Genomic DNA, 13,438 nt, shown 5'->3' on the forward strand with positions numbered 1-13,438 from the left:
GTCCTCTTTTTTATGTTTTTTTATTTACATTTCTAATTTTTTAATTTTATTATTATCTATACATATATTCGCATCAAAATACAATATAATATTATACTACAATTAAAAATTGAATATATGTATGTTGTTTACAATACAATATGATACAAAATTATGTCGTTCAAAATACATAATAAAAAAACCATTATTAATACCAATAAAAAATTTCAATAACGAGGAAAGTGTCTGAAATACATATGATAACACGAATTTTACTATAGATATATGTATATAATATCAATAAATGATAATAATTAAGCCGTATATATTTTTAATTATCAACTTGCGACAGAATTTATTAAGTTTTATTTAACACAAGCAAACGCGACCAAAAAAATCGTTAATAATTTTATCTATTATGTATTATCAAAATTTTTTTACGTGTAAAAAAATATGCAAAGTTTTAAGCTAAACCAATGATCAAATTAGAAGATAAACCGCGATATTATAGAAAATGAGTACCTATACTGACCAAAGCAAGGAATAATAAAATCGATTGGCGATACTCGTAATACTACTTCCCGAAAAAGGGGATAAAATCTAAAGCGACAGTGTAACGCGAATCACTTATAATCACTGATGTTGTTCTTTAAAAAAATAAAATGCAGATTCTACATTTTTCAAAAGCGCGTATACTTGATTTCGATAATATACGAACTAAACGATCTATTAATAAACGCATAGAAATGGCTGCTTTTAAGGCTTTATGAACCTTAAAAATTGGCGAGAAATGACCACGTTTTTCTCGCGTTCAGGGATGGATAACTGGTCCAACGATTTGACCACATCAAAAGCCCTCCGCCGAGTAGTACGCTATAGTAATCCGCACACAAAGAAGAACAATCTTCGTGGTGAAAAGCGAACTCAACGCGCTCTGATTCTCTATCGAGTTCCGCAAGATCCATACGCGAAGAAAAGTTAAGTGGTATCATCAAACGCCAGCGGTTTCGCTACAGAAAGGAACGAATCCCTTATCTTCCAGACCGCTGGCCCGATAGTAAGAATTTTGACAGCGGTGCCAATGACATTACAAAATTATTTTTAAAATTAATTTTAAATTTCATTCAATTTTTAGCCCTCCTTTTTAGTCATCAAATATAGAATTATGCTGTCCATGTATTTTTAATTACATTAATATGTAACATACATAATTGTAATTTATTAAGTATTTCAATTATTTAAGTATTCAATTTTATCATTATATATATATTTAAGTATTCATTTCATATATATTTTAAGTATTTCAATTTATTAAGTATTTATATAAGTTAAGTGTATAGTTCAATAATATTCAATTTAAAAAAAATGAAGTTTAACTTCGCGATCGCAGAATTTTATTTTTTATTAAGTGTCATTTAAATTGCGGAATTTTAATTTTTTAAATATTAAGTTATTATGTTTAGTCCCTACCTACCCGTATTTCTATTCGTATATTTTCCTATTTACCCGTATTTTTATTCATTTGTGCCTACCTATTTTCGCGGATTCCTACGTACTCGTATTTTTACTCACTAATACATAAATAAGAAGTAAAAAGACTCACCGACCGATGCGCAACGAGCGGAGTTATTCTGCCACGTAGCTGCGATGATTCTGTAACAAAAATAAAAAATTCACATTGAATAGACGCTCAAAATAATCAATGTTTCAAAAAATAATTTTTACACGCGTCTAATTCGTCTTTTAATTAAATTTACTCTAATATAATTATCTATTTCCCGGGAAAAACCTTTATGAGAATAAACTTTTGTAAAACTTCGCTTTTTCTAATTATTTCTAACTTATCGATATAAAACAGCTCGAAAATACAAATGGGAAAAAACTATTAATTTTAAGATAAAAGAAATAATACTCACCCCAAAGTTGCTCCGCTGGGGCCCGATGCCTTTGCCAGGCCTCCTCCTCCTCTCAGAACGCCTGGGGTTGTCAAGCCTTCCCCTCCTTCTCTTTCCGTTGCACAGGACACTCGCGGACACTCGCGTTGTTTAATATTTCGCGATCACGAACGAATAAACACTCCCGAGATTAAACGATCTGCGTATTACTGTAACAAAAAAAACGAAAGATTCAAATTAAAGAGATGCCCAAAATAACGTTTCAAAATATACTTTTTACGCGCGTCTAATTCGTCTTTCACACAATTAGATATTTAATATAATTACCTTTTTTTTCGGAAAAAGATTTTTACAAGAATCATCTTTACAAGAATCTCTTATAAAATTTTAAATTTTACGCTTTTTTCTAATTATTTCTAACTTATCGAGATGAAACGGCTCGAGAGTGAATGAGAAAGAACTATTAATTTTAAGATAAGAAATAATACTCACCCCAAAGTTGCTCCGCTGGGGCCCGATGCCTTTGCCAGGCCTCGTCCTTCTCTCAGAACGCCTGGGGTTGTCAAGCCTTCCTCTCCTTCTCTTTCCGTTGCACAGGACACTCGCGGACACTCGCGTTGTTTAATATTTCGCGATCACGAACGAATAAACACTCCCGAGATTAAACGATCTGCGTATTACTGTAACAAAAAAAACGAAAGATTCAAATTAAAGAGATGCCCAAAATAACGTTTCAAAATATACTTTTTACGCGCGTCTAATTCGTCTTTCACACAATTAGATATTTAATATAATTACCTTTTTTTTTTTCGGAAAAAGAATTTTTACAAAAATCATCTTTACAAGAATCTCTTATAAAATTTTAGATTTTACGCTTTTTTCTAATTATTTCTAACTTATCGATATAAAACAGCTCGAATACAAATGGGAAAAAACTATTAATTTTAAGATAAAAGAAATAATACTCACCCCAAAGTTGCTCCGCTGGGGCCCGATGCCTTTGCCAGGCCTCGTCCTTCTCTCAGAACGCCTGGGGTTGTCAAGCCTTCCTCTCCTTCTCTTTCCGTTGCACAGGACACTCGCGGACACTCGCGTTGTTTAATATTTCGCGATCACGAACGAATAAACACTCCCGAGATTAAACGATCTGCGTATTACTGTAACAAAAAAAAACGAAAGATTCAAATTAAAGAGATGCCCAAAATAACGTTTCAAAATATACTTTTTACGCGCGTCTAATTCGTCTTTCACACAATTAGATATTTAATATAATTACCTTTTTTTTCGGAAAAAGATTTTTACAAGAATCATCTTTACAAGAATCTCTTATAAAATTTTAAATTTTACGCTTTTTTCTAATTATTTCTAACTTATCGAGATGAAACGGCTCGAGAGTGAATGAGAAAGAACTATTAATTTTAAGATAAGAAATAATACTCACCGCAGGATTGCTCCGTCAAAGCCCGATGCCTTTGCTAGGCCTCCTCCTCCTCTCAGAACAGGGTTAGGTTGTCATCAGGCCTCCCCCTCCTCCTCTCAGTCCTCTTTCCGTTGCACAGAAGCCGCTCACGGAACCGCTGTCCAATATTTTGCGATCGAGAACGAGGTAACTGTAATCATACGATCACGACACTTTGTTAGACACTCCCTATAGATGAAACGATCTGCGTTCTCCGGGGCTCCGGCGCACTTCTATTATTTAAATCCGACGATTCACCGCTGCTTTTCCCGCTGAGCGCGGCTAACTTCATACCGACGCGCGACGTCGCGCAGCTACGACGCGAGTCGAATCAACGCCGTCAATTAACTTCGCCGAATTGAAACGAGCAAACCGTTCGAAGATTTAGGGCCAAAGCACATAACATGGCGTAGCGATATACGACGGTCGTAGTCCTCGACCTGACAAATCAGGATACGCCAAAGCTTGTGCATTATTTATACATCCATGCATGACCATATGACTACGACTGTCATATGTGCTTTGGCCCATCATATACGCTCGAGCGCGTAAATTCCGCGAGAATTTCACACAATTACCAATGCAATTAAACGGTCCACACACCACACGTCATCGCGCTTCATTATTCTAAATCACGCGATTCACATATTATATTCCGTCACATTAAATATCTCACGATGATCCGACGATTATCGCGTATATACCTATACGCCGTTCTCAAAATGCGAAAGTGACGGCCAGATTATTCGATATGTCAATGAATGATCGGAACGAAAATACGAGAAACGGAATATATAAACGGCGTATATTAACTCCGTATTCGTCTTTCTCGACTCGACTTTCTGTAAAACGCGTGAGGCGCGTGCCTGCTGCGCAACGACCAGCGGCTTCGCCCGCATTCGTGAGTCGCGAACAGCGAGAGAGTCGATCGATTTTGTGCAAACGGAATAATCCCGATGGTTAATAAAGAACGCTGCATCTCTTTGATATACCTGCGATATCATCGTGATTGCCTATCACGATGTAACAGCGCTACGCACACGGAGCCCCTCGCTCGGCTGTCCGTCCGGCTCGAGCATTGGAACGTAATGAATGATAGCGCGACCCCGTCGCGGGCCGCGGGGCGCGGCGGCGCGCCGCGCCGCACCGCGGCGTACGAAAAAACAAAGTCGAGCGCCCGCGCGCCGCGCGCGCCAACGGTCTCGCCGTCGGCCGCCAGCGCCGGCAATAATATATATATATACATATATATATATACTTGCCTGATAACATTTAATATATACCTAGCGGTACAGAATTAACGTGGTGTACGCCGAATATATATTCCGTTTCTTGTATTTCGATAAATGGGCTGTTAATTAATTATCACATATCTTCCGCGATGTTATGCACGATAATCCCTCTCTCAATAATAATATTTCGATGTGGGGAAGAGACGATTTTTTAAAATAATCTAAATGAAGAATATAGTAACGCGAGCTTTTGCGGTAGTCGGCTTCTTTGCTCGCTTGTTTATTTATAATATTTAATGATGTTTAATATATCTACCTACAGAATTAATGTATACGCCGATTATTTCAATCGAATATTTGTTTCTCGTATTTCGATGAATGGGCTATTGTCGCATATTTCCCGCATTGTTTCATGGACCCGTATTAGCGCATTGCCTGAGACGATAATTCTTCTCTCAATAATATTTTGATCTGTGTGAGTAAGAAATGATTTTAAAATAATAAAGTAATTCAAAATGAAGAAGGAGTATCGCGAGCTTTCGCGCGGTCGGCTCTTTGCTCCCTTATTTCTTTATTCCGAGCGTGAATTATGGAACTTTTCGGAATGGATTCAGATCGGAATCGTTTAGTTATACCCAATTCTATTCTTATGCAGTAAATACGTTCCGTGTAAGAAAAAATCGCGTTATTTTGGAAAAAGCGTTATTTTGAAAACCGTGACTGAGTTTGAAGAGAATAAGAAAAAAACAATAAAAATAATTTAAGAAAGAATGCGACAGGAGTAAGAAAACAGCGTCATTGTCTACGTGCACTGTACTATGTGTAATAGGTATATATATCGCGCGGAAACGAAACCAAAATTTTATATAATGTTCTCACATTTTCTATTGTACACTACAAATAAAATGTTGGAAATGATATTTATTATTATTACTAGAGCGGTACGTATTTTACTTTTTTTCTTATATTGCCGTATATGCAATTAATAGACTTTAACAAATTATTTATTAACGTTATTATGTTGCGAAATGCTATACAAAAATACATTTCGCAAAACAATCGTAGAAATTTATAAAATATTTCAAATCAAATATTAAAATAAAACAATTTTAGAAGAGTAATTGAATGTGTGTGGATGTTTCGCAATGTAGCGTGATAATAGTACAGTCATTTGGTCGCAAAAGAAGCGGTTACCTGGAAAGTTTTCCGGGAGTTTTGAAAATTGGTAGATTTATATATTTTGATGTGCTCTTTCCGAATTTCAACTTTGCCACCTCGTATCTTTGCCGCTCGCGCCGCCATATTGGAAAAATGGCGCCTAAAAGCAGTTTTTTGACAATATCTCCTTTCCGACTCATCCCACGATAAAAACATTTATATACAAAATAAAACTAGAGAAAATTTCCTACAATTTATGTAATAACCATTTTTTTCGTAAAATTAATAGTTTTGGCGTACGAGCGCCGCAAAATGTAGTTCAACACGCGTTTTGGCCTAAAAACAATACTGTTTCTCATCGATAATTTACGTACGCTATACACAACATTACGATCGCACAAGCGCGTCTGTTTTTGTTTCGCTATAAACTCTGCTGTTATCTCAGCAGCGCACAAAAAACAATGATTTCTGAATGAGAATGTTGGGCGCGTAGATCGCAGTTGTGGTTGAGAACTCGTGGCATCGCTTCCTCTACGCAAAGATGCAGCGATTAACTTTTCATTATTGTATCGTTTTCGACATGCATCGTGAACCACTATCGACCTCAGTCCCACCAAAAGTTTATCCTTCTTATCCTTTCTTTTAATACTTGACTTACGAAAAGTCTCCAATCCTTTTTCCTTCACTTCAATCACTTCATTTTCTTGCAATGGATTAGCACAAATAAAACAGTTTACTTTATTAGAAGCCATGGCTCTATAAATGCAAACGACACTGTGAAACGATAGACTAATGACGATGAACTCGCAACATCTGGGCTGCGTTCCACTTATCGCTCACAATGCTCGCGAGCATCATTTCGTTCTTGTTTAACATTTGACAAACAATATCCATCAAGAACAGCGAAGCGAAGAAGAATGCGCTAAATTTTAGAATAGTGAATTGCATGTGGACTAAGCTTATTGGGGATACCACGGTAAAAAAAACGCGCCGCTTACTCTACCTCAAGGTGGTGTGGAAATGAGTTTTTAGGCCAAAACGCGTGTTGAACTACATTTTGCGGCGCTCGTACGCCAAAACTATTAATTTTACGAAAAAAATGGTTATTACATAAATTGTAGGAAATTTTCTCTAGTTTTATTTTGTATATAAACGTTTTTATCGTGGAATGAGTCGGGAAGGAGATATTGTCAAAAAACTGCTTTTAGGCGCCATTTTTCCAATATGGCGGCGCGAGCGGCAAAGATACGAGGTGGCAAAGTTGAAATTCGGAAAGAGCACATCGAAATATATAAATCTACCAATTTTCAAAACTCCCGGAAAACTTTCCAGGCAAAACTACCAAATGACTGTACTATAACGTTTAAATTGCAATTTGACGATACCGACAGTCCTTTGAAGTGTTCCGCGATTAGTAATAGCTGTCTCGTGTGGTAACATATATCGCGCATAATATGACGCTACACATTACGTGAAGTGACATGGATTACAGAAACTTACATAGTCTTGGGAGGCGCTTCGTATTTTAGGTAGTTTGAAACCACGGAAGTTGCCCGTGGATCATCTCACCACGAACCTTTCAAACAAAATTATGCAACGCGACTGTCGATACTTTCGTCACGTTCTTTATTGTAGTATTGTTCAGTTTTAACATCACGCCACGCTAATTAATTAAAAAATTTGCGTAAGTAAGTATAATTGTTACAACTCTAACCCTCTATTTGTTATTTCGTTTTGTAAATATTCTATATAATAAATTAAAATATTAATTCCTGGCTAATTCTTTTTACATTCCTTATGTTTCAATTTAATTAATATGGTGTTTTTACACCATAAAAATAAATTTAATAAATTTACTATTAACAAAATAAATAAATTTAATTTGACGCTGTATATATTCCATCAAGTAACAGATTGCTATTTGATTTAATATTTTTGTGAATATATTATATAAAATTAAATATTAATGTATATATATAAATGTTACTTAATTTTTCCTTTTAGTAATTTTGTTCAACTTGATTTATTAATTGACGCTGCAAGCTATGAAATAATTACAGATATTTATGAAGTTACCGATGATGGAGCTCTTTCGCCGACGCGAGCTTTATCTCATGAAACTTTTAACAGATCTCCGCCCTACAACTTTCTATGCAATTTCAGAGCCATTATAGAACTACGTCTCACATCTCGCGAGTGCACACGCATCATGTGTACTCCAGCCGCAGTTCAAACATTTACATTGCGAACACTATCGTAATTCGCTGCGAGGTTTGCAGACTTTAAGAATGCCGACCGACGGCTGCAGGCAGCCATGCGGTATCGCGTTACCTCCTCGAAGATTGAAAATGGAATTTTTATTAGAAACTAAACATTTGATGTGTGTCCGGAACGCACCAACGTCTCGCATGAATAAATCACTTATATACCGGATCCGTGATCGCTATTTAATGTTTCATGGGGATTTTATGGACGCGAATATTCCCGAAATCATCAAACACGTCATCGAATGTGATGCATGTTTTATTTGAACTCGTACATTTGTATGTGATATTGCACCCCATCAAAAGATTTATTTAACAATACTAAAAGTATCTTGGATTACAAGCTTACTGGTTAAAAACGTTACTTGTTAATGAAATATATTTTATTTTAAACTGCAGGCAATAATTATAAAAGTCTTGTTTCTTTTTCGTTTTTAGTATTTCTATTAAAATCGAAAATTTTGAAGTAATAGTTTAGGTTTAAATAACTTAGAAAAAAAATAATCGTTAATGCATATAGACTAAAAAATCTTATACAAATATATTATTTAGCAATGTCTGAATAAAATCATCAAATTATATCAATTAATTATTGGCTCTTAAATCGCTTAATGTTTGTTTAGTTTCTAAAAGTTAAATTATTAATATTTTCTCTTATTAGAGTAATAATTGGAATTGTAAAATAGTGCGTATACTATCTTCGTTCCAATTGCATGATACACTCGATAAAACTTATTTTCCTAATTACCGGTGCAAAAAACAGCAGTTTTCGTTGAATTAATAGAGTTTCGAAGGAGCACAGTTCGCGTATCATCGCGCGTGTAACTCGGTTTTTGAAATTGAGCACTTTATGAGATGTACGAATAAACTTTTCACGACTCGTTGAGCTCATTAAACTCGAGCAAAGCTCGGCATAAATACTTACGAAGAAAGCTTCGCTACGTCATTCCACGACATTTCAAAATCCTGAAACGGCTGGTCGTTAAACGAAAACGGCTGCCATTGCGCACGCATTCTTACACACACGCACACATGCACGTATTTATAAATGCGGGAGCAGTTCTGCCGAAGCTGATGCGACCCGGACCGAAAATTTTTTTTCTTTACATCGCGCTTTACGAGTGAAAATAGCATCCAAGTGCACATAAAGGTATGGCGCGCTGTTGATATCTTCGTATTCATAATCATCGGCAGGTGCAACGAGGTACACGGTCTCTCTCAGTTTTTAAATTCTGAAAATCGTGAATTTTTATTTCTCATGAAAATACTGCTATACGACTACGATTCTCTTGTTCCTTTTGCTTTTACTTTCGTTTTTTTTTTGCAGAAAAATATTTACAATAATATTAACCAAAAAATTCCTAAAAAGTTTTATCTAATTTGCCGTAAAAAAAATTAATTTTTTTAAAACAATCAAAAAATGGATATTGAGATATAATAATATATGCTTTTGCCTAAGGCAAAAATAACATTGTCTAGTTAAATATATCAACTGATAAAACTTTAGTTTGTTTAGTTAAATATGGATATTAATAATTGATAAAATAATGTTACAATAATTCAGAAAAATTCGTTTTTGTTGCAAAAAATTAACATCTATGTAACTATTATCGGTAACTTTCCATAATTATTACAAATAAGACTAACACAAAGAAAATAAATATAAAAAAGTATCGTTTTCTCGCTAATTAATAAAAATTTATCGCTCTTTTAAAACTAGAAAAAACGAAAGAAAGAGTTGTATGTGGTTGGAGAATATAATTCAGCAGAAAGCTAATTCTTTGTAGAAAACAAATTATATTATATCTTTCCTTACCCATTGTATTTTTCCCTTGCAATTTACGTATTATACGAAAAGTTTACGTAGCTTTTCATTACATCGCAAGCATTAAAAGTTTCTACAATATCTGTTTATAATATCGTTACAATTTTTACTATATCCGCTTTATTTATTAAAATGTATATATGTGTATATCATGAATAAGTACAAATTATTTGTACAATTATATGCAATGTAAAATATGATTATCTATATAATTACACGATTTCAGGATAAAAATGTGCTTTTCTAATAAAATCAGCAGAATAATAATTTATACCACTCATATATATACCTCGCAAGGTTCAATTTCTTCATTTCGATTTTCTCTCTATATCTATAGAAATACTTTCCGTTTCGTTGTCGACGGTTTTCTTTCTATTCCCCATTCCATGTCTTTCCAATTCGAGATCTCTTCACGGAAAAGCTCTTCGACCGTTTCCAATTACAGTGAGAAAAGCTGCCAATTAGGAAACATGTTCGAATGGTTGCGTTTATCGAGAACCGCATTATGCAACAATATCAGATGTTCAACAAATATTCAGCAAAAGAATCAATTTAATAGAATACTAATATATAATTTTTAAATTATCTCTATATACTTGGCAAAATTTTCCACTTCATATAGTCACTTGGCAAAATTTTGTAAAGAAATATAAATCGTATATATACGATAAAATTTCAAAAGGAAATGAAGGAATTGAAAAAACAATAACAATAAAGTTAATATCTTCTATTTAAAAGAATACGAAATTATAACTTTAGGAATTAAGATAAAGTTTGGTCCCTTTTGAAGCACCTATTTTTATAAAAAGGCTTTAGAGAATAAATTATTTTAAAACTTTGTAAAATAGATATCTATTTGCTTACTGTTTACTTCTCGAACATATAAGATAAATTGACAGACCATTGCTTATTGTAAAAATTTTTTTATTAATTAATACAATTTAGATTTTTCAATACGATTGTACTTTGTATTTATTTTCTGCTCAAGTATTAAGTTTTTAAAAAATGAAGAAATGAGAGGTAATTTAGGAACGGAAAATCTGCCAGAAAAAGTCAATTTTATGAGCGCGGTTAGACGAAGCAAGAGGGAACATGCACACTTTGCGCGAAAGCTCATTCTTATTTCCGGTAAGATTCGCCACGGTTTATTTGCAAAATGAAAATGGAGCCGGGAGTAATTTGCGTTTGAATAACCGCCTTTACTATACCTTATTCATTTTCTCTATTCATGTCTGACATTTCGCTCCACCTTTTTACCAACTACTATATATTTTCCACAAAGCCGATAGGTTGACAAAGTAATCCGGACTCGTATAAATTTCCTTGGCGCTCTTTCTCATTCTTTCGTTAGTTTCTTATAATTTAATAGAAACGTTTTATCTTCTAAAGATAAATCATTAAAGTAGAATTGGGTATATGTATATGAATAGATGTATTATATATATTAAGTGGAATAATACTAAATAAAAGAATTAATAAGTAAAAGAGTATCTTTCACAACTCTATCGTACAACAGTTTTAATAACAAAATCAAATATGCGTTATTTGAACTTTTTACAATTTATCGACCGAAACTCGGCATAAATACGAGAAACACGAGGGAAGCTGCTATTCCAGAAACTAATTAGAGTCGAGAATCCTAATAATATAGGAGTTATAAGCGATTTATGTTGATTAATGCTATCGTGTGGAGTTTACGCGCTTTGATGCAGCATTTACATTCGTACCAATCCTCTTACCGACTTTTACAACTACAAATAATATTGATTTTTATTATTCAACTAATTTAGTTTCCTATGTGCACTGCGTACACTATAGTAATCAGCTGACATTACGAACAATTGATTTAGAATAACAAATTTTAACTGTTGTATACAAATTCAAATAAATATAGTTATTAATTTATCAATAAATACAGATGGATAGGCTGTAAAAGATTAAAGTTGATATATTAATCGGAGTAAGCTATATGTAAAATATATTCTGTTCTTTTATTTATACTTGATACATTTATACTGACAATAAGAAAATGTCTATAGATTGCTTTTTTGCACCAGTTTATAATAATAAGCCTAGAAGGTTGTAATTAAGCTCGACGCAAAACACAAGTTTCAAATTCCCAAAAAAATATTAATTAATTTTGCAAATGTGGAAATACTTTTTCTTTTGTCAAAATTATTAATCCTTTTTGTTACTCTTACCGGCAAGTTTACTTTACTTATCAAATCATTCCTATTTTATGAACTTTTTGTTTGCGTGTGTATCTTCGCATGCACGCATGGCATGATTGCAGCAGATCCGTTCTAATCCGAGATTATGTATTAGCTTTAATCTGTACCACAGCCCGTTAATTCTAAAGCAATGGATCTGTGAGGCGTTATATGTAATATTTGTATGCTATTAAAATTTAATACATGCAATTAATAAATACACTGCATATATGTGCTTTATATGTGAGTGCGCATCACATATATCTTTGTATTATGTATATATTACAATTTTCACAGATCCATTATCTAAAATTAAAATAAAATATAATTTATCACTCATCGACAGGATGCGTGGAGGCGGAATTAAAGCACGTCGATCTTAAAATAGAAATATACTCAAATTGTATAGCAATTTCATTAAAGTAATTAATATTTAAAAAATGGTTGTGTTGCGCGCACGTAAAATAATTATAAATAATAATAAATTAATTACTCACGATTGCTCCGTCGTACCTTGATGCCTCCCAGGTCTCCTCCTCCTCCTCTCAAATTCCTTCGTTGCGCACGTACACATACAACCCTGGCAAGAACACGATTAATTATAATTACGTGCGATATTAATTATCGCGATATAACGATCGCGCGACTTTTTACGATAGATATACTCCCGGCATAAATCGTAAGCGATAAAATAAGGCAACAAAAATGACGTTTGCGCGAAGCCTTACTTCGCTTCGACGCTTCTCGCAAATTAACGTAAATGGATAAAATTTTTAACAACAGAAAGTTTCAACAAGTCATAAAAATACTGATTTAACTCCATGCGCTTAACGACTATTGAAATACAAGATTAATATCATAATAATTTATATAATATCATCTGTCGTTTTTTTTTTTTTTTTTGGTTTTTATTACCAGTTTATCAATAAACTATACGAAATAATAGACTTCGATAAATGCTCGTTTTATCGAATGCATCATTTCGTAAGATGTCTGAAAGATGTCTTTTTAGACGACTTATATGTCCCGATTTTGGACATGTCTGGGTATACTTACACAAATCGCTTATCGCGGTAATTATTAATCAAAACTCGTGACAATCATAACATTGGAAACGAATGTGTCTGTTGGACATCTTGTCTCTACATCTCCTACTGCGCGATCGTATTTCGAAAAGTAATATATGACACACTTTTTCTTCTCACAATTTTAATAGCACCCGATCCCCAACAGAGTTCGATATGGCCAAAATCAGAAACGAAAATGGTTGTGTTGTGAATTCAGTAAGCAATGTTGGTACAAGTGTGAAGCCAATAGTACCAAACGTAAAGATCACGGTCCGTATTGAGTCCGTATTGAGAACGCACTTTTATCGATAAAAGTGCGTTCTCAAGCAGTACCCACCCGTTCCGTTCC

The 13,438-nt window shown here is 33.9% G+C and overlaps 1 protein-coding gene and 1 long non-coding RNA gene across 3 annotated transcripts in view; one reads left to right on the forward strand and one right to left on the reverse strand.

Annotated features, from left to right (window-relative positions):
- Positions 1-13,438, forward strand: part of LOC143902367 (uncharacterized) — a 109,752-nt gene that overhangs the window by 30,306 nt on the left and 66,008 nt on the right. The gene's annotated exons all lie outside the window — the stretch shown is intronic.
- On the reverse strand, positions 1,325-13,371 carry LOC143902564 (uncharacterized). 2 transcript variants are annotated; one of them, XR_013258407.1, is made up of 7 exons: positions 13,079-13,371; positions 12,520-12,602; positions 3,316-3,484; positions 2,844-3,031; positions 2,367-2,554; positions 1,896-2,083; positions 1,325-1,632 (listed from the first exon to the last, which is right to left on the reverse strand). It is a non-coding gene; the product is annotated as an uncharacterized LOC143902564 (long non-coding RNA). The 2 variants fall into 2 exon arrangements; XR_013258408.1 differs by lacking the exons at positions 12,520-12,602; positions 13,079-13,371 and adding an exon at positions 4,326-4,409.

Source organism: Temnothorax americanus, unplaced genomic scaffold, assembly GCF_048541705.1.
Source record: "Temnothorax americanus isolate GAGA-0224 unplaced genomic scaffold, ASM4854170v1 Scaffold4, whole genome shotgun sequence".
Classification (NCBI taxonomy): Eukaryota; Metazoa; Arthropoda; class Insecta; order Hymenoptera; family Formicidae; genus Temnothorax; species Temnothorax americanus.